Below are 22,467 nucleotides of genomic sequence, written 5' to 3'. Positions count from 1 at the left end.
TATTTACCGGGAGTGCCTGGGAGTTTCCTAATATTTACTGGAAGTCCCTGGGAGTTTATTAATATTTACCGGGAGTTCCTGGGAGTTCATTAATATTTACTGGGAGTCCCTGGAAGTTTATTAATATTTACCAGGAGTTCCTGGGAGTTTATTAATATTTACTGGAAGTGCCTGGGAGTTTATTATCATTTACTGGAAGTCCCTGGGAGTTTATTAATATTTAGCAGGAGTTCCTGGGAGTTTATTAATATCTACTGGAAGTCCCTGGGAGTTTATCAATATTTACCAGGAGTCCTTGGGAGTTTATTAATATTTACCAGGAGTCCCTGGGAGTTTATTAATATTTACCAGGAGTCCCTGGGAGTTTATTAATATCTACTGGAAGTCCCTGGGAGTTTATTAATATTTACCAGGAGTCCCTGGGAGTTTATTAATATTTACCAGGAGTCCCTGGGAGTTTATTAATATTTACCAGGAGTCCCTGGGAGTTTATTAATATTTACTGGGAGTCCCTGGGAGTTTATTAATATTTACCAGGAGTCCCTGGGAGTTTATTATTATTTACCGAGAGTTCCTGGGAGTTTATTAGTGTTTGCTGGAAGTCCCTGGGAGCTTATTAATATTTAGCAGGAGTTCCTGGGAGTTTATTAATATTTACTGGACGTCCCTGGGAGTTTATTAATATTTACTGGAAGTCCCTGGGAGTTTATTATCATTTACTGGAAGTCCCTGGAAGTTTATTATTATTTACCGGGAGTTCCTGGGTGTTTATTAATATTTACTGGAAGTCCCTGGGAGTTTTTTAATATTTAAAGGAACCCCTGAGAGTTTATTAATATTTACTGGAAGTCTCTGGGAGTTTATTAATATTTATCGGGAGTCCCTGGGAGTTCATTAATATTTACTGGAAGTCCCTGGGAGTTTTTTACTATTTACAAGGAGTCCCTGGGAGTTTATTAATATTTACCGGGAGTCCCTGGGAGTTTACTAATATTTACCGGGAGTTCCTGGGAGTTTATTAGTGTTTGCTGGAAGTCCCTGGGAGTTTATTCATATTTACCAGGAGTTCCTGGGAGTTTATTAATATTTACTGGAAGTCTCTGGGAGTTTATTAATATTTACTGGAAGTCCCTGTGAGTTTATTAATATTTACTGGAAGTCCATGTGAGTTTATTAATATTTACTGGAAGTCTCTGGGAGTTTATTAATATTTACCAGGAGTTCCTGTGAGTATTATTATTTACTGGAAGTCCCTGTGAGTTTATTAATATTTACTGGAAGTCCCTGGTGGTTTATTAATATTTACTGGAAGGCCCTGGGAGTTTAGCGTGATTTACTGGGAGTCCCTGGGAGTTTATCGTTATTTACTGGGAGTCTCTGGGATTGAATCAGTATTTACTGGAGATTTCCCACTCTATTCTAATCCAGTGGGTTGCAGAGTGAAGCTTCAACTATCTGTACTATTGTTAGAAGCCCTGGATTGGACGACTGACATCCCGTTCACTGACAGGTATCACTCACTGTGTAGAATACGTACCTTACAGTAAGTTACTGGTTATTCTCAGTGTGAGAGCATCCAACCCATTGACCTGATGGATATGTCTGAATTTGAAGTCGTGCTTGGTGATGTCAGTGGAAGTATTATTGACTTGCAGCATCAGATCTGATACGGGAGGGGGGGAGGAATTTTAATCCACAAGAACGGGTGGATTGGGGGGGATTGGGAGGTAAAAATCACAGCTTTTTGGGTCTTGGAGAGGTTGGGGAGGAGTGTGCCCCCCGACACGGACTCTCCACAGCTGCCTGTGCCACCAGTGTCTGCTCGTGCTCACTTGTGAATTGTGAATCACCAGGTGAAAACTAAATTATCTGTGTGACTGCACCCACCGAAGTGCGAGTATCTGCACTGGTGCATGGCTCTATGTCCTGTGACGGTGCTCCCTCAGAAGGAGTGAGCTCCTCTGAGGAATCGTCATTAATCTCCGATGATTGTTCTTGTACACATGAAGGCCCTGGAAGACAAAAGAAAGCGATCTGAATTAGTCAGATCAAAGTAACAATCTTGGCAATCACCAGGCTCAGTCTTCTCATAGTGCTGTCAGTCATTGATGAAATGAAGTCATCATGTGTGTGAAAGATGTTTAAGTTCTGTCACCAACCATCTGCGTGTTCCCAGTCCCTCCATCTCTGATGGATAGGGATGTAGATGTCCCATTTATCTCCATGGCCTCCTCCTCCACATCTGTCAGCTGCACTATTTGTGGAGGGCCACCCCCAGTCCTCGTCCTCTCCCTTGCGTTCTGCGCTCCCTTCTCCTACAACGGGTGAAAGAACAGACCCGTGAGTGACTGAAGGTGCCGTATTCACCCGATGGATGCAGTGCATTGGGTGAGGCTGACTCTCAGACAGATCCATCACATTGTGTAAGGATTGGGGTGAGTGGCAGTGGTGGATGGATAAATGGGGAGGTGAGGACGTGCATAGAAAGTGATGGATGGGTGGTGCTGACACTTAAGTGGGTGTGAGGAGTGATGTGATGGAGTAGGCTTGGCAAGACAGAGTGAGAGGGGGGTGTTGAACACCGGTTTCTTAAAAAGCGGAGTGACATGTGCAATTTTCCAATCCAGAGGGACAGTTCCTGAATCTAGAGAACTTTGAAAGATTATAGTTAGGGCATCCGCAATGTGCTCACCTACTTCCTTTAAAACCCTGGGATGGAAACCATCTGGTCCTGGGGATTTGTCACTCTTTAGTGCTATTATTTTCTTCATTACTGTTGCTTTACCTATGTTAATTTTATCGAGTCCCTGTCCCCGATTCAATATTAGTTTTCTTGGGATTTCCAGCATGCTATCCTCTTTTTCTACTGTAAATACTGACGCAAAGTAATTATTCAACATGTCCGCCATTTCCCCATTGTCAATGACAATATCCCCACTTTCAGTTTTTAAGGGGCCAACACTGCTCCTGACCACCCTCTTTTTCCTAATATAACTATAAAAGTTCTTCGTATTGGTTTTGATATCCCTTTCAAGTTTCTTTTTATACTCTCTTGTAGCTCTTACTATCTGTTTTGTGACCCTTTGTTGATCTTTGTATCTTTCCCATTCGCCAGGATCTGTGCCATTTTTTGCCTTTTTGTCTGCCCTTTCCTTATGTCTTATACTGTCCCTTACCTCTTTAGTTGTCCATGGCTGTTTTTTTTGGCAAGTAGAGTTCTTGCCCCTCAGAGGTATAAACCGATTCTGTATCACGTTAAATGTTTCTTTAAACATTTCCCACTGATCATCAGTCATTTTACCCATTAACAGATTTGCCCAGTTTACTGTGGACAGTCTCTGTCTCATCCCATTGAAGCCGGCCTTGCCCAAGTCTAGAATCTTAGCAGCTGATTCACTTTCTTCCCTTTCAAACACTACATTGAACTCGATCATGTTATGATCACTATTGGATAGATGTTCACGCACAGTTAAGCCGTTAACTAAATCTGGTTCATTACTCATTACCAAATCTAGTATTGCTTGCCCCCTTGTTGCCTCTCGGACACACTGCTGTAGAAAACTATCCCGGACACACTCAAGAAATTCACTACCTTTCTGACAGTTGCTAGTCTGCTTTTCCCAATCTATGTGAAGGTTCAAGTCCCCCATTACGACCACGATGCCTTTCTTACACGCTTGTCTAATCTCTGCATTTATACAATCTAGCACTTCAGAGCTGCTGCCAGGGCTCCTATATACAACTCCCACTATAGTCTTAGATCCTTTCCTATTTCTCAATTCAACCCATAAGGTCTTTGTTGGCTGCTTCCCTCTCGTTATATCCCCCTTTATCATTGAAGTGATTTCATCTCTAATCATTAAGGCTACTCCTCCCCCTCTTCCATTTTCCCTATCTCTCCTGTAGACCTTATAACCTGGTATATTTAGTTCCCAATCCAGACCATCCTGCAGCCATGTGTCCGTAATAACTATCATGTCATACCCTCCAATTTGAATTTGAACCTGTAGTTCATTTAATTTATTCCTTATACTCCGTGCATTTGTATATAGAACTCTTAGTTGGGCCACACACCCTAGCCTGACCTTCAGCTTTGATGCTGGGTTAATCGCCTTACGCCTTCTAGTTTTTACTTTATCTGTAGTGCCTAAAGTACACTTTCTTTCCGCTGCTCTACGCTTTTCCCTTTCACTTGTTCTTGAACAACTGTTTGTACTATTTGTATTGTGAATTTCCCCGGGTCTTCCCCTCTCATGCTGCTCTCAACTTTACTCCCTTCTGACTCCCCGCTCAGGTTCCCATCCCCCTGCCACTCTAGTTTAAACCTTGCCCAACAGCACTAGCAAACACCCCCGCGAGGACATTGGTCCCGGTCCTGCTCGGGAGTAACCCGTCTCGCTTGTACAGGCCCCGCCTTCCCCAGAACCGGTCCCAATGTCCCAGGAATCTAAATCCCTCCCTCCTACACCATCCCTGCAGCCAAGCATTCATCCGGTCTATTCTCCTGTTCCTATACTCACTAGCACGTGGCACCGGTAGTAATCCTGAGATCACTACCTTTGAAGTCCTGCTTTTTAATTTATCTCCTAACTCCTTAAATTCACCTTGCAGGACCTCATCCCTTTTTTTACCTATGTCGTTGGTACCGATATGGACCACGACTACTGGCTGTTCACCCTCCCCCTCCAGAATGCCCTGCAGCCGCTCCGTGACATCCTTGACTCTAGCACCAGGGAGGCAACATACCATCCTGGAGTCACGTTTGCGGCCGCAGAAACGCCTATCTGTTCCCCTTACAATCGAATCCCCTATCACTATAGCCCTGCCACTCTTCTTCCTCCCGTCCTGTGCAGCAGAGCCACCCGTGGTGCCCCGAACCTGGCTCCTGCTGCTTTCCCCTGATAAGCCATCTCCCCCAACAGTATCCAAAGCGGTATATCTGTTTGAGAGGGAGATGGCCCCAGGGGACTCCTGCTCTACCTGCCTGGTCCTTTCACTCTGCCTGGCGGTCACCCATTTCCCTTCTGCCTGCGTAATCTTTACCTGCGGTGTGACCACCTCACTGAACGTGCTATCCACGATAGTCTCAGCATCACGGATGCTCCACAGTGAATCCACCCGCAGCTCCAGCTCCGAAATGCGGTTAGCCAGTAGCTGCAGCTGGACACACTTCCTGCACACATGGTCGTAGTGTTATAAATAACAGCAATGGCTGAGGTAATGGAAGCAAATGGAAACCATCTGCTGCGAAATGCAGATTATTAGTATTAGGGCATGTGGAAAGAGCTCATTGAGCCTTTATTTAGCTGGAGAAACCCCCTGGAGTATTCAGGACTCGTAGCTCAAAGACCAACTTTGCCGAGAATTTTCATTTCCAAATACCAGGGTGCAGGAGAATATAAAGCAAACACCGTTTGTTTTTGGGATGTAAGTGGTCGCATTTATTGCTCATCCTTCGTTGCCTTGATGGTGGTTGTTTTTACAACTGAGAGGCCTGCTGTGACTTGCTAGGCCACGTCAGAAGGTACTAAAGGGGAGATTCTCCTGGGTCTGTGCCTGTGTGCAGCGAATGTTGGGTGGGCCTGAGCACAGGCCTGTGAAGGGACCCGCCCAATGCTCTTTTCATTTAAAGAAAGGAAGGACTTGCATTTATATAGTGCCTTTTCACAACCTCAGGACGTCCCAAAGAGCTTTAGAGCCAATGAAGTACTTTTGAAGTGCAGTCATTGTTGTATTGGAGTCCTTTACAGGCGAGCACTCTGACCCACCCAATATTCACTGCAGCCAGGACATTAGTGAACCAGGATGGGCTGCTTATGACAATTCAGCAACTTTCAGGGTCATTTTTAGCCGGATTTCTTAGATTAACATCACAATTTGCCAGGGTGTGATTTGAGCTTAAGGTCACTGGTTTGCTTTATCAATCCAATAACCACTGGGCACCCGTACAAACACTGGAAGCTCACAGTGGGTCAGGCAACATCTGATGGAGAAAGGAACAGGTTAATGTTGTCGGTGAGACCCTGCATCAGAACTAAATGGACAGCACTGGATCTCCACTTGAATCGCTAACACGCCCTTTCCCCTTCTGGATACTGATGGGCCTGCCATGTACTTCTGACACTTTCTGGTTATTTAACACTCCGGGGCCTATCTCTTGACACTCCAGAATGCCAAGCCTTGCCCGATTGGTGATGTGTATTGGGCAATCGTGGGCAAGTTCCTCACTATTTTCAGGCCAGGAATATCACGAGGAGTGCCCCCATGATTTTCCAATGTACGTTCCCGGTGAATGAGTCTACCCTGTGGGAGTGCGATCATAAAATCAACCCTAGAGGGGGTTCCATTTCATGGGACACTGGCTCCAGTACTAGGACAGGAAGGAGCTATTCCGCTGGGGTGGGCTGCACCTAAACCGGACTGGGACCAAGGTCCTTGCTGAAAGGATAAATAGGGCTGTAGAAAGGACTTTAAACCAATAAGGAGGGGGGAGGGCCCAGGCAGAAATAAAAATAAAAATGAAATTAAAAAATGTAGGAAATAATAACAAACCAACTGATGAAAATACAACAGGAGTGACGAAAAACAAGAAGTGTGACGAGTTAAAAATGTGAGAAATACATCATCGGGGCAAAAGGGCAGGGTATGATCTGTTGATCAAATAAGAGTTCGATACAAAAATGCACGGAGCAAAAGGAATAAAAGAAACAAAGGGGCCATGCAGGTGTTGCAGGTTAGTTGCTGGATTATTGCTTCTGGCTGCTGGAGGAGTGGGAAATGTTTTTTGAAGCTCCCTATTCTTACTGAGAGTTCCTACACTACATTTGAGAGTGTTTTGGCAGGTACTGCCTTACGGATCGGAAAGTTACAACCGTGGTTGAATAACATTCCTGTCAACCATAGGCGGTCTGTTAGGGCTCCCACTGCGCATTGAGCATGACTGCGAACATGCAGAGAGGTCACGCATAGCAGGTCAAGCTGCGAGGAGATGGCGCCTCACAAATCCTGGTGATCAGCTGGAGAACGGATTGCTGGATTGGTGCGATGCCCTGAAAGCCCCGTTCCACAGTGGTCCCCAGACCCATGCTAGCAGCAGTCTGAGCTTCCGAGGCAGCAGTTTGAGCTGCAAATGCAGCAGTCAGACCTTGGATGGCAGATGTTTGTGCTGCAATGGAAGTTGTGACATTAGTCATCAGACGCTGCATCATGGTGGGTTCCACAGGTGCGCTGATGGAGGTGACCACCCGTTCCATGTTGGAAAGGATGGGCTCCAAGCTCTACGCAAAGCCCTGTGCCAAGTTGGAGCTGGACTCCTCCATGCCCCGTCTCATTGTGCGGAGGCTTTCCAGCAAGTTTTCCAGTGACCCACGCATTTGTTGGTGTACGCCCATCAACCGTCTTCTGTAGCCTGGTCCATCGAAGTCCTCATCTGACTCCTCTGCAGTAGAACTAGTGAGCGACCTCGCCCTCCGGTGAGCTGGCACCTGTGGTATCTGTTCCCCCCGCCCCGGCTCCTGTGCACTTGTGCTCGGTGTCTCACCACATGCAGATCCCTCCGCTAACCTAGCCTCTAAATGACGGGCAGTGTCAGTCTCTGAGCTGGTGGAAGCGAGTGTCAGATTGAGTGATGGTGTGGCTTCAGTGTCCAACACCTCCTCCTCCTCCTCCCCCTCCTCGGGTGCCACCACATGTTCGTGGGTATCTGCAATGACAAAGGGAAACAGGTTGAGTTGTGGAGTGGGGAGAGGAGCAAGTAAGAGGTGTGTGCTGACAGCATGTGCAGCATGTGAGTCAGAAAAGATTATGGGAGGGGGGAGATGTGGGAAAGGAGAAGGAGCATTAGCTATGCAGAGACTCCCTTCATCGGGACCTCCAGCGCGGCATGTTGTGACGGCTGCAGCGATGGCCCACCCAATGATCCTAAGGACTCTCTCCTCTAGGGGGGTGAGGACGTGTAAACGTGCCCGTCCACCCTCAGGTCCCTCCTGCTGCCGGCTGTTATGCACCACCGTCTTCTGCAAGACAGAGGACAGTGTGTCATTGAGTATCCTGCAAGGTGTGTGGGTCTTGTGCCTGTCATGGTCGAATAGCTGCCAGTCTGTGTGACTTGTGAGTGGTGGTTGTGTGGCCTGCTAGTGTGATATTTTTTTGTGCAGGTGAGATGCTGCATGCTGAGTACAGCATTGCGTATGGATGGGCAGTGTTTGTTGGTAGGTGGGTGACAGGGAGTGTGATGCGTGGAGCAGTGGTGCAGTTGGTAGCATGTGCCACTTGACACTTGCCACCTTGACCACTCTGTCAAATCATTGAATTTCTTTCGGTACTGCACTCACGTGCATGGTGCAATGCTCCTGGAGTTTACTTCCTGCGCCAATGCCTGCGGAGCTGCTGTCTGGAGGGCCTCCGGCCACCCTGCGGGTACATGTTGGCCCTCCTTTCGTCCACGCCTTCCGCCAGGGCCTCCAGAGCATCATCAGAGAAGCGTGGAGCCCTCTCTTGTACCAGTCCAGCTTTTCTCGTGGCCATCTTTCCGTCCTGCAAGTAAGCTGTGTACTTGCCATTTGCAGTGTGCACCTGTACCTTTAAGTAATGCAGGCTGCTGATGACGTGCGCTGTGCACGCCCCACTTCCAACTTCCTCATTCTCCGTGCAGCCAGCACTACCCGCGCTGCTGAGAGGCTGCACGGAGATATCATGGTAAGTAGCAGGCAGCACGAAGTTCACGTCCTGCCTGTGTAGGGTCCGTCGAGCACGGGGTACTGGCGCATCGCGCGACCCCCGCCCGAAATGGACTCTTATCCAATTTTTCCCCCCTCGAGTCCCAAAGGCAGTGAATTTCTTGAGTGTACTCGAGGCAGTTTTCTGGAACAACATGTTCTTGAACCAACAACAGGACAGGCCGTAGTAGATTTAGTGATGTGTAATAAGCCAGAACTAGTTACCAACTAACAGTAAGGGAACACGTAGCTAACAGTGACCGTAATATCATTGAATTCAATATTAGGTTTGAGAGAGAGAAGGATAAAACTACAGATGAACAGTGGGAGGTGTTCAAAGGAGTATTTGGTAGAATACAAGACCTGTACATACCCCGAAAGGGCAAGAGCTCTACTTGTGTAATTAAACAACTTTGGTCAACAAGAGAGGTGAGAAATAGTTTAAAACTATAAGAAAGGGCTTACACGAATGCAATGAATAGTGGAGATCCCGAGGACTGGGAGAGATATAAAGAACAGCAGAGGGATACAAAGAAAGTAGTAAGAGCTACAGAAAGGGAATACAAGTAAAAACTTGTGAATGATATCAAGGACAACCCTAGAGGCTTTTATATTAAGAGAAAGAGGATGGCTGAGGGTAATGTGGGCCCCTTAAAGACAGACACAGGTGATTGTGTAATTGAAAATCTGGAAATGGCAGACTTGCTAAATTCTTACTTTGTATCGGTCTTCACAGTAGACGATGAGGATAAAGTCCCAGAGATACGAGGAAAAGTAAAAATAAATCAAGGGGAGGAGCTTACTAGATTTAATGGGCTCGATTTTAGGGTCGGGTTTCCTGCGGGTTTCCAGCGGGGGGGGCCCGAAAATCCCGATATGCGGTCACGTGACCGGATCGCGCCGCGATCCCGACCACTTCCGGGTTCCCCGATGACGTGCGGGGCTGCGTGCGTGGCCCCCGCTGGTGGGAATCCCGCAGGCAATTAAAGCCAGCGGGGTTCCACTTGAGAGTACTTACCTTGCTTGTTGAGGTAAGTTAATGAGCTGAATCAGCTGTCAAAAGAGGAAGTGTGGGATTTTACCTTCAACGCAGAGTGTTTCACACACTGGGGGAAACAGTCTCTCTCCAACCAGGCGTGTTGCAGCCAGCAGCCTGTGGCAGCTGCCAAGGTGCACTCCACGGGGGAGAGCCCTCACCCACGCAGGAGGCCACCGCGTCACATAGGGCAACCCCTGCCCCCCACCACCCCCCGCCAAGCCAGAGGACAGACCGACACGAAACCGCAGCCCCAGTCCGAGGAACCACCCACCTACCCTGCACAACCCCTCAGACCAACACCTGCCAGTTGGGTGGTGTGTGGACACCCTCGGAGGACGAACAGCATGACCAGCCCCAGCAGCCTCGCAGTCCACGCCGTCCACCGCAGAGACGTGGATCCCCCCAACACGGTGTTGTTGCACGCCCACCTGCACAGCAGGAGGGAGGGCTACCGCAGAGAGAGACGCATCGCAGAGGGCACTACCCTCGCCACAGGGTCCACAGACCGAGGCGCAGCTCCCTGGACCTCTCCGAGCAGCAGTGCACAGGGAGGCGCAGATTCGCTCGACATGTAGTCGTCGAGATCTGCAGCCTCTTTCATGCCGAGCTGCTCCTGGCTGGCCCCAGCACCAACTGCCTACCTGTCGCTGTCAAAGTCACCACTGCCCTCCACAACCTTTCCTCCGCATCCTTCCAGGGTGCAGCCGGGTACACCGCCGATGTCTCTCAGTCGTCTGCGCGGAAGAGCCCTGCAAATACACCTGCACCTACTCTGCAGTAACACGATGGGTGGCATCAGTGGCGGGTCCTCATAGTGATACCCAGGAGCGGGCATTATTGGACACAACGGACAGGATTCGCGGAGACATGGCAGTGGTGGTGCCAATATAATGTGTGATGTTTGTTGCTCTGAAATTCAATATAGGTAACACCCATGGCAAACCCTCAGACACCCTTGTGCACCCCCTTCATGCTCACGACACGTTTGCCTTACGCTGCCTACTGCACATATGTGATGCATGCCCTGTGGCTGCAGCACAGGTGGTGGCAGGTTGAGTGAGGCTGGCCGTGAGGGAGATGCACGAGAGGGTGAGTATGCGATGGAGCCATGAGATTGTATGAGGATTGGGTTGCGTGTTAGTGGCAGGATGAGTACTGGCGAGGTGAGTAGGTGGAGGTAAGATGAGGATGGGGTTTGAGTGGGTATGAAGGGTGATGTGACAGAGTAGTGTTGGCGGTGCCGAAGGAGATGTGGGGTGGGGGCAGTGTTGTGGCAGACGGAGTGTAGGGGAAAGACTTTGTGTTCTCACTGTGGCTGACCTACTTAGGTCATTGCAGCGCCTCCTGCACTGTATGCAGGTGGGCCATATGTTGGTGGCGCAGGTGACCCCCTCTGCCACCTCGAGCCAGGCCTTCTTGGTGGCAGAGGCAGGCCGCTTCCTCCCGCCCGCCGGGGGGAAGATCTCTGTCCTCCCCCTCCTCCTCACCCCATCTGATGATACCTGGGGTGAGGCATCATTAAACTGGGAGCAGCCTTCCCCCTGGGCTGCTCCATGCTATAATTTGTTCCATTGGTTGCAGAATCTGTCAGTGGAGGACTGCCCCTTTAAATAGAGCGCCTGCAGCTGACAGATCGTACTGCGCATGCGCAGCCCGCCCGACGCGCAGACCAGCAGCGTGGACCCCGGAGGAGCAGGTAATTGATTCCTATTAGTGTGTTGCCTGCTACGATCGCGCGGGCAACCCACTAATTTCACCGAGCGTGTTGACCACGCTCCCGGAGGACCACCCGCTGGGAACCCGCAGGCCTGGTAAAATCGAGCCCAATATGTCTGAGGCTGAACCAAACCGTTCACAACCTTGGCGTCTCCTGTTTGACCCTGAGATGAGCTTCCGACCCCAGATCCTCACCATCACCAACACCGCCTACTTCCACCTCCATAACATCACCCGTCTCCGCCCTGCCTCAGCTCATCTGCTGCTGAAATCCTCATCCATACTTTTATTACCTCAAGAATGGACTACTCCAATGGTCTCCTGGCTGGACTTTCGTCTTCCACCCTCCATAAACTTGAGCTCATCCAAAACTCTGCTGCCCTGTATCCTAACTCTCACCAAGCTCTGTTCACCCATCACCCCTGTGCTCACTGACCTACTTTGGCTCCTGGTCCAGGAACGCCTCGATTTTAAAATTCTCATCCTTGTTTTCAAATCCCTCCATGGCCTCGCCCCTCCCTATCTCTGTAACCTCCTCCAGCCCTACAACCCTCCGAGATCTCTGCGCTCCTCCAATTCTGGCCTATTTCGCATCTCTGATTTTAATCGCTCCACCATTGGCGGCCGTGCCTTCAACTGCCTAGGCCCTAAACTCTGGAATTCCCTCCCTAAACCCCTCCACCCCTCTATCTCTCTCTCCTCCTTTAAGACTCTCCTTAAAATCTACCTCTTTGATCAAGCTTTTGGTTATCTGACCTAATACCTCCTTATGTGGCTCGGTGTGAAATTTTGTCTGATTACGTTTCTGTGAAGTGCCTATGTTAATGGTGCTATGTAAATGCAAGTTGTTGTTGTTGTTAAAAATGGTAATGGAGAAAATAATGAGACTAAAGATTGACAAATCTCCAGGACCTGATGGTTTCCACCCCAGGGAATTAAAAGAAGGAGGTGAGGAAATTGTAGATGCTCTAGTCATGATCTTCCAAAACTCTCCCAATTCAGGAATTATCCCCTTGGATTGGAAAATTGCCAATGTCACTCCAATGTTTAAGGAGGGTAGGAGAGATAAACTAGGAAATTATAAGCCTATTAGTGTAACGTCTGTTGTGGGGAAGTTACTGGAGTCTGTTATTAAGGACAGTGTGACTGAGCACTCCAATATGAACTGATCAGAGAGAGTCAGCATGGATTTGTAAAGGGTAAGTCATGTCTAACGCACCTGGTTGAATTTTTTGAGGAGGTAACTAACATGGTAGGTAAGGGAGTGTCTATGGATATTATTTATATGGACTTCCAGAAGACATTCAATAAGGTTCCACATAAGAGACTGTTAACAAAAATGAGAGTACATTGAATTGGAGGCAACGTATTGACATGGGTAGGGAGTCTTTTAGGAGGTAGGAGACAGAGAGTAGGGATAATGGGTACACCAATTGGCAGGATGTGACTAATGGTGACCCCAGGGATCTGTATTTATAAATGACTGAGATGAAGGAATAGAGAGCCACATATCCAAGTTTGCTGGCGACACCAAGTTAGGTGGCACAGTAAATAGTGTAGACGGGAGCAGAAAGTTGCAAAGGGACATTGATAGATTAAGTGAGTGGGCAAAACTGTGGCAGATAGAGTTCAATGTGGGGAAGTTTGAGGACATCCACATTATATAGAATTACATAGAATGTACAGCACAGAAACAGGCCATTCGGCCCAACTAGTCCATACAGGTGTTTATGCTCCACACGAGCCTCCTCCCACCCTTCATCATCTAACACTAATGGGCTTATAATTTCCTAGTTTATCTCTCCTACCCTTCTTAAACATTGGAGTGACATTGGCAATTTTCCAATCCAAGGGGATAATTCCTGAATTGAGAGAGTTTTGGAAGTTCATGAATAGAGCATCTACAATAGGAGGATAGAACAGATGAATGCGTGGCTAAAGAGTTGGTGCAGGAGGGAGGGTTTCAGTTTCCTGGATCACTGGGCCTGCTTCTGGGGAAGGTGGGACTTGTACAAGTCGGACGGGTTGCACCTGAACCAGAGCGGGACAAATATCCTTGCGGGGAGGTTTGCTAGCACTGTTGGGGGGGGTTTAAACTAACTTGGCAGGGGGATGGGATACAGAGTGGAGCTACAATAGGGGGTAATGTGCAGCCAAATATAGAGAAAAAAACAAGTCAGCTTGGAAGACAGGGCAAATATGTGAGGGCAAGGCTGGATGGCATCTATTTTAATGCAAGGAGTCTTGCGAATAAGGTGGATGAACTGAAGGTGTTGATAAACACATGGGAGTATGATATTGTTGCTGTCACAGAGACATGGTTGAGGGAGGGGCAAGACTGGCAGCTCAATATTCCGGGGTACAGAATCTTCAGGCGAGACAGAGGGGGAGGTATAAGAGGAGGGGGGGTCGCAATATTAATTAAAGAATCAATTACTGCCATAAGGAGGGATGATATATTAGCAGGTTCCTCTAATGAGGCCATATGGGTGGAGCTTAAAAACAAAAAGGGGGCAAGCACTTTGATGGGAGTGTACTATAGGCCCCCAAACAGTCAGGGGGAGATAGAGGAACAGATATGCAGGCAAATCTCAGAAAATTGTGCAAATAATAGGGTAATAATCGTGGGGGATTTCAACTTCCCCAATATTAACTGGGATACTCAGAGTGTAAAAGGCTTTGAGGGTACAAAATTCTTAACGTGCATCCAGGAGAGCTTTTTGAGCCAGCATGTAGAAAGTCCTACAAGAGAGGGGGCGGTACTGGACCTAATTCTAGGGAATGTGGCCGGCCAAGTGGAAGAAGTGCTAGTAGGTGAGCACTTTGGTGACAGTGACCATAATTCGGTGAGATTTAAGGTGGTCATGGAAAAGGACAGGGAGGGGCCGGAAATAAAGGTTCTAAATTGGGGGAAGGCCGATTTTAATAGGATAAGGCAGGATCTGGCCAAAATGGACTGGGATCAGCTGCTTGTAGGAAAATCCGCATCGGAGCAATGGGAGTCTTTCAGAAGGGAGATTGAGACCATACAATGGCAACATGTTCCCGTAAAGGTCAAGGGTGGTTCCAAGAACTCCAGGGAACCTTGGATGTCAGGGGATATACGAGAATGGATTAGGAAAAAAAGGAGGGCTTTTGGCAGATACAAAAGGCTAAAGACGGAGGAAGCCCTAGAGGAGTACAAAAAGTGCAGGGGGATACTTAAAAAAGAAATTAGGAGATCAAGGAGGGGCCATGAAATAACACTGGCGAGCAAAATAAAGGAAAATCCTAAGATGTTTTATAAGTATATTAAGGGTAAGAGGATGACTAGGGAAAAAATAGGGCCCATTAGGGACAAAAATGGCAATCTGTGTGTGGAGCCGGCAGATGTAGGAGGGGTTCTAAATGAATTTTTTGCATCTGTTTTCACTATGGAGAAGGACGATGTAGACATAGAAATACGGCAGGGGGACTGTGATATACTCGAACATATTAACATCGAGCGGGAGGAGGTATTGGCGGTTTTAGCAGGCCTAAAAATGGATAAATCCCCAGGCCCGGACGAAATGTATCCCAGGCTACTGTGTGAGGCAAAGGAGGAGATTGCGGGGGCTCTGACACATATATTCAGAACCTCTCTGGCCACAGGGGATGTGCCAGAGGACTGGAGAACTGCTAATGTAGTACCATTATTCAAGAAGGGGAGTAGGGAAAAACCGGGGAACTACAGGCCAGTGAGCCTAACATCAGTGGTAGGAAAATTATTGGAAAAAATTCTGAAGGACAAAATTAGTCTCCACTTGGAGAAGCAAGGATTAATCAGGGATAGTCAACATGGCTTTGTCAAGGGAAGATCATGTCTGACTAATTTGATTGAATTTTTTGAGGGGGTGACTAGGCGTGTGGATGAGGGTAACGCAGTGGATGTGGTATACATGGATTTCAGTAAGGCCTTCGATAAAGTCCCCCACAGGAGACTGGTCAAGAAGGTACGAGCCCATGGAATCCAGGGTGCCTTGGCACTTTGGATACAAAACTGGCTTAGTGGCAGAAGGCAGAGGGTGATGGTCGAAGGTTGTTTTTGTGACTGGAAGCCTGTGGCCAGTGGGGTACCACAGGGATCGGTGCTGGGTCCCTTGCTGTTTGTGGTCTACATTAATGACTTGGATATGAATGTAAAAGGTATGATCAGTAAGTTCGCTGATGATACAAAAATTGGTAGGGTGGTAAATAGCGAGGAGGATAGCCTCAGTCTGCAGGACGATATAGATGGGTTGGTCAGATGGGCGGAACAGTGGCAAATGGAATTTAACCCGGAAAAGTGCGAGGTGATGCACTTTGGAGGGACTAACAAGGCAAGGGAATACACAATGAATGGGAGGACCCTAGGCAAGACAGAGGGTCAGAGGGATCTTGGTGTGCAAGTTCACAGATCCCTGAAGGTGGCGGAACAGGTAGATAAGTTGGTAAAGAAGGCATATGGGATACTTGCCTTTATTAGCCGAGGCATAGAATATAAGAGCAAGGAGGTTATGATGGAGCTGTATAAAACACTGGTTAGGCCACAGCTGGAGTACTGTGTGCAGTTCTGGTCGCCGCACTACAGGAAGGATGTGATCGCTTTGGAGAGGGTGCAGAGGAGATTCACCAGGATGTTACCAGGGCTGGAGCGCTTCAGCTATGAAGAGAGACTGGGAAGATTGGGTTTGTTTTCCTTGGAGCAGAGGAGGCTGAGGGGGGACATGATTGAGGTGTACAAAATTATGAGGGGCACAGATAGGATGGATACTAAGGAGCTTTTTCCCTTCGTTGAGGGTTCTATAACAAGGGGACATAGATTCAAGGTAAAAGGCGGGAGGTTTAGAGGGGATTTGAGAAAGAACTTTTTCACCCAGAGGGTGGTTGGAGTCTGGAAATCACTGCCTGAAAGGGTTGTGGAGGCAGGAACCCTCACAACATTCAAGAAGCATTTGGATGAGCACTTGAAATGCCATAGCATACAAGGCTACGGACCAAATGCTGGAATATGGGATTAGAGTAGACAGGGCTGATGGCCGGTGCGGACACGATGGGCCGAAGGGCCTCTATCCGTGCTGTATAACTCTATGACTCTATGACTCTATGACCCATCAGCTTATCCTTCTATTCCTTTCTTCTTCACGTGTTTATCCAGCTTCCCCTTAAATGCATCTATGCTAGTCGCCTTAACTACTCCTTGTGATAGCGAGGACCACCTTCTAACCATTCTCTGGGTAAAGAAGTTTCTCCTGAATTCTCTATTGGATTTTTTCACGACTATCTTATATTTACGGCCCCTAGTTCTGATCTCCCCCTCAAGTGGAAACATCTTCTCTACGTCTACCCTATCAAACTCTTTCATAATCTTAAAGATTTCTCTCAGGTCACCACTCAGCCTTTTCTTTTCTAGACAAAAGATCCTAGTCTGTTCAATATTTCGTGATAATTATAACCTCTCTGTTCTGGGTATCATTCTTGTAAATTTTTCTTGCACCTTCTCCAGTGCCTCCATATCCTTTCTATAACATGGAGACCAGAACTGTGCACAGTACTCCAAGTGTAGTCTGACCAGGGTTCTATATAAGTCTAACATAATGTCCCAGCTTTTCAATTCTATCCTTCTGGAAATGAACCCCAGTGCTTTGTTTGCTTTTTTTAATGGCCTTACTAACCTGTGTTGCTACTTTTAGTGATTTATGTTTCTGTCCCTCAGATCCCCCTGCTCCTCTACCCCATTTAGACTCTTATTTTCCAAGCAATATGTGGCCTCCTTATTCTTCCTAACAAAATTAACCACCTCACACTCATCTATATTGAAATTCATTTGCCAATTACACGCCCATTCTGCAAGTTTATTAATGTCTTGGATTTTGTCGCAGTCTTCCTCAGTATTAACTATATCCCCCAATTTGGCGTCATCCACTTTGGACCTAAGAAAAATAGATCAGAATATTTTCTAAATGGTGACAAGCTAAGAACTGTAGAGGAGCAGAGAGATTTAGGGGTCCAAGTACAGAAATCACTAAAAGCTGGTGGACAGGTACAAAAATAATCTCAAAAGCTAATGGAATGTTGGCCTTTATCTCAAGGGGGCTGGAATACAGAGGGGTGGAAGTTATGTTCCAGCTGTGTAGAGTTCTGGTTAAAGTTTATTCAGAGTACTGCATTCAGTTCTGGGCATCGCCCCTCAAGAAGGATATACTGGCCTTGGAGGGGATGCAGCACAGATTCACCAGAATTATACTGGGGCTAAAAGGGTTAAATTATGAGGACAGGTTGTATTGACTAGGCCTGTATTCCCTTGAGTATGGAAGATTAAGGGGTGATCTAATTGAGGTGTGTAAGATGATTAAAGGATTTGATAGGGTCGATAGAGAGAAACTATTTCCTCTGGTGGGAGTGTCCAGAACAAGGGGGCATAACCTTATAATTAGAGCTGGGCCGTTCAGGGGTGATGTCAGGAAGCACTTCTTCACACAAAGGGGAGTGGAAATCTGGAACTCTCTCCCCCAAAAAGCTGTTGAGGCTGGGGGTCAATTGAAAATTTCAAAATTGAGATTGATAAATTTTTTGTTTGGCAAATGTATTAAGGGTTACGGAACCAAGGCGGGTACATGGGGTTAAAATGCAGATCAGCCATGGTCCAATTGAATGGTGGAACAGGCTCACGTAGCTGAGAGGCCTCCTCCTGTTTTCATGTTCTGTCTCAGATTTGCCAGCGTTTTCTTTTGTATTGGAGTTGGATAATTTAATCCTTTTATTAGATTTTAAAACTCCTCCTCCAAACATACCTAAAAGGGGATGATTTCAGGTCTATATTGACATTAATCTAGTGGCAGTGATAAGCCCTCACTCCTGCCCTACACCAGTAGGATATTAGTTACTGGGAAGAGAAAGAAAGGAAAAGCTTGTATTTATAGAGCACCATTCATTTCTACAGGACGTCCCAAAGTGCTTCACAGGCAATGACGTATTCTTGAAATGTGGGGGGCAATTTTAACCTATCCCGCCCGGCGGGTAACTGACTGGATTGGATGACCGCCCGTTTATCACTGATCCAATTCCATCAGTTCCCCACCGGGTGGGTTCGGTTAAAATTACCCCCGTTGTCACTATTGTAATATAGGCAAACATTGCAACCAATTTGTACACAGCAAAGTCCCACAAAAGCAATGTGATTATGACCAGATCATCTGTTCTTTACTGATGTTGGTTGGGGGATAAATATTGGCCAGGACACCGGGGAGAACCCCCCCCTAGCTCTTTTTCAAATAGTGCCATCTTTTATGCCCCCTGAGAGGGCAGGTGGGGCCTCAGTTTAACGTCTCATCCGAAAGACGGCATCTCCGACAGTGCAGCACTCCCTCAGTACTACACTGGAGTGTCAGCCTAGATCATGTGCTCAAGTCTCTGGAGTGGGACTTGAATCCAGAGGTGAGAGCGCTCCCATTGAGCCACAGACGGACGGGTGGGTGTGAATGGTGGGGCTGCTGAGCTGTAAAACGATGCTGATTTCAGCAAGTCTACTTAACGAGATCATAACCCAACTCTCCATCACCAGCTCGGTCCCATTTATTTTCTGGGCTGATTGTCGGAGTCCGCACTGGCGGCAAAGAATCTCGGAGGCTGGCATCACATGTTGGGAAATATTTGGCTCTACGGTACAGTGCCAATGGCTCACGATCCTCACCACCAGCGCAGGCTTGGAAAACTTCCCTCTCCGTGTGGCATCCATGGTAAATTGATAATTGTCATGGCAAACTAAATTGAGTGAATGTGGCAGGCCTCCCTCACAGTGTCTCAGGAGCTGAGACTGGGGTGGGCGGCTGATCCATCCAATTTAAACCATGCAGCCTGGCTTTTGGGTGGAGTGAATGAAAGTTTCTATAAGAAAAACCAGACACCAAAGGTTTAATTTTTAAAACAGAGATCCATTAGCTCCCTGTACTGCCTCATGAAGTGGAGGCATTAATGATTAAAGCGAACAATAGGACTAAACTATTGTTGCACCCCTCCCTCCTCCCCTGCCCCCCTCATCCCCTCCCCCTGCCCTCCTCATCCCCTCCCCCTGCCCTCCTCATCCCCTCCCCTGCCCCTCCCTCTTCCCCTCCCCGCCCCTCCCTCTTCCCCTCCCCTGCCCCCATCCTCCCCTCCCCTACCCCTCCCTCATCCCCTCCCCCTCCCTGATCCCCTCCCCCTGCCCCTCCCTCATCCCCTCCCCCTGTCCCTCCCTCATCCCCTCCCCCTGCCCCTCCCTCATCCCCTCCCCCTGCCCCTCCCTATCCTGCTCCTCACTTGGTTTTGGACTTAGCAAAAACTGCCAACTGTGAGAGCCAAAGGAAAGAACAACAGCTGCCAAATCATTTTGAGTTGATCTCTCTGCAGAGGTTGGCTCCTCGATGTTCAACCTCAGGTTTATCTGGAGGCCCTTTGCCAGACCTCTGAAGCTTCAAAGAGCAGGTTCCTTGTGGGTCACAAATCGCTGCGGTTCGTCATAACCAGACACGGAGCCCGGAACATTCCAGAGGAGCTGTGAGCTTCAACTTGGGCCCGAGGCTCTTCACTATAAGAATCTTTGGAATGTTCACTCTCCGTTCACTCACACCAATGGGAAGCATTTTTTTAAACCAGAAGTTAAATAAATCATACCTTTTATTAAATAAAAACAGAGATTAATGCATGCTGGGATAACGGAGAGACAATTCCTTTTGACTCCCAGTCAGGTCATTCAGAGAAATGTCTGAGAACAACTGATGTCTTTGCTGAATTAGCTGTGGGGGTGTGGGCGGGAGAGGGGGTGCGGGTGAAGGTGGGGGATGGGAGAGGGAGTGGGTCTGGAGTGACAGAGGGGAATGGGGTGGGAGATGGGGTGGGGCTGGAGTGACAGAGGGGGATGGGATGGGAGAGGGGGTGGGGCTGGAGTGACAGAGGGGGATGGGATGGGAGAGGGGGTGGGGCTGGAGTGACAGAGAGGGATGGGGTGGGAGAGGGGGTGGGGCTGGAGTGACAGAGAGGGATGGGGTGGGAGAGGGGGTGGGGCTGGAGTGACAGAGAAGGATGGGGTGGGAGAGGGGGTGGGGCTGAAGTGACAGAGAGGGATGGGGTGGGAGAGAGGGTGTGGCTGGAGTGACAGAGGGGGATGGGGTGGGAGAGAGGGTGGGGCTGGAGTGACAGAGGGGATAGGGTGGGAGAGAGGATGGGGCTGGAGTGACAGAGGGGGATGGGGTGGGAGAGAGGGTGGGGCTGGAGTGACAGAGAGGGATGGGGTGGGAGAGGGGGTGGGGCTGGAGTAACAGAGGGGGATGGGGTGGGAGAGGGGGTGGGGCTGGAGTGACAGAGGGGGATGGGGTGGGAGAGGGGGTGGGGCTGGAGTGACAGAGAGGGATGGGATGGGAGAGGGGGTGGGGCTGGAGTGACAGAGAGGGATGGGGTGGGAGAGGGGGTGGGGCTGGAGTGACAGAGGGGGATGGGGTGGGAGAGGGGGTGGGGCTGGAGTGACAGAGGGGGATGGGATGGGAGAGGGGGTGGGGCTGGAGTGACAGAGGGGGATGGGATGGGAGAGGGGGTGGGGCTGGAGTGACAGAGGGGGATGGGATGGGAGAGGGGGTGGGGCTGGAGTGACAGAGGGGGATGGGATGGGAGAGGGGGTGGGGCTGGAGTGACAGAGAGGGATGGGGTGGGGGAGGGGGTGGGGCTGGAGTGACAGAGGGGGATGGGATGGGAGAGGGGGTGGGGCTGGAGTGACAGAGAGGGATGGGGTGGGAGAGGGGGTGGGGCTGGAGTGACAGAGAGGGATGGGGTGGGAGAGGGGGTGGGGCTGGAGTGACAGAGAGGGATGGGATGGGAGAGGGGGTGGGGCTGGAGTGACAGAGGGGGATGGGATGGGAGAGGGGGTGGGGCTGGAGTGACAGAGGGGGATGGGATGGGAGAGGGGGTGGGGCTGGAGTGACAGAGGGGGATGGGATGGGAGAGGGGGTGGGGCTGGAGTGACAGAGGGGGATGGGATGGGAGAGGGGGTGGGGCTGGAGTGACAGAGGGGGTGGGGCTGGAGTGCTATCCTTGTCCGCAATGCCACCTTGTAATACTTTATTCCGCTTTCTTTGCAACGTATTCCGCCTCAAACACTGCAAACAAAATGTTTTTTTAATTCACTCTCGGGATGTGGGCATCACTGGCAAGGCCGACCTGTATTCCACATTCCTAGTTATGATGCAACTGTGTGTCTTGCTCGGTCACTCGAGAGGAGAGTTAAGAATCAATCACGTTGCTGTGGGTCTGGAGTCACATATAGGCCAGACCGGGGAAGGACGGCAGGTTTCTTTCCCTAAAGTGAACCAGTTGGGTTTTTACTCCAATCCGACAGCTTCACGGTCTCTTTCACTGAGACCAGCCTTTTATTTCCAGATTTTTTCAAAAACTGAATTCCAATTCTCAAACTGCCATCATGTGATTTGAACTCACATTCTCTGGACTATTCGTTCAGTGACAAAAGAAAGAACTAGTATTTATAAAGTGCCTTTTATGACCTCAGGACGTCCCAAAATGCTTTACACTTAATGAAGTACTTTTGAAGTGTAGTCACTGTTGTAATGTAGGAAACGTGGCAGCCAATTTGCGCACAGCAAGATCCCACAAACAGCAATGTGAGAATGACCAGGTTATCTGTTTTTTTGGTGATGTTGGTTGAGGGATAAATATTGGCCAGGTCACCGGGGAGAACTCCCCTGCTCTTCTCCGAAATAGTGCTGTGGGATCTTTTACATCAGTCACTGTTATTGATAGGCAAGGAGGCAAGTTTTACAACATTACTACACTAACTCTCCACAGGTCTGCCCCAAGGAGAGGTAGAATTGGGCACAGCTCTCGCTCCTCATCGCTATCCATTGACCCAGTGCTGGAAAGTGCAAGTGTGAATGGCAACGGGAGCGCCACTGAGTCAGACAGCCTCGAAAACCCCAGCTCCCTTTCCTGCCCTGGGCTGAGTTAGCTAATTTT

The 22,467-nt window shown here is 48.8% G+C and overlaps 1 protein-coding gene across 5 annotated transcripts in view; it reads left to right on the top strand.

Moving 5' to 3' along the window:
- Window positions 1-22,467, top strand: part of col16a1 (collagen, type XVI, alpha 1) — a 410,059-nt gene that overhangs the window by 9,040 nt on the left and 378,552 nt on the right. The window contains exon 1 of one of the 5 annotated variants that reach the window (XM_068006391.1): window positions 8,678-8,697. The exons of the other annotated variants lie outside the window; for them this stretch is intronic. The gene's annotated coding sequence lies outside the window, so the exon portion shown is untranslated. Of the gene's footprint in view, window positions 1-8,677; window positions 8,698-22,467 lie in introns of those variants that run through there. 5 annotated transcript variants of the gene reach the window in all.

The sequence above is a fragment of the Heptranchias perlo genome, chromosome 26 (assembly GCF_035084215.1).
Source record: "Heptranchias perlo isolate sHepPer1 chromosome 26, sHepPer1.hap1, whole genome shotgun sequence".
NCBI classification, from domain to species: Eukaryota; Metazoa; Chordata; class Chondrichthyes; order Hexanchiformes; family Hexanchidae; genus Heptranchias; species Heptranchias perlo.
The sequence above is the reverse complement of the archived record's forward strand: the minus strand, read 5'-3'. Positions and strand labels throughout refer to the sequence as shown.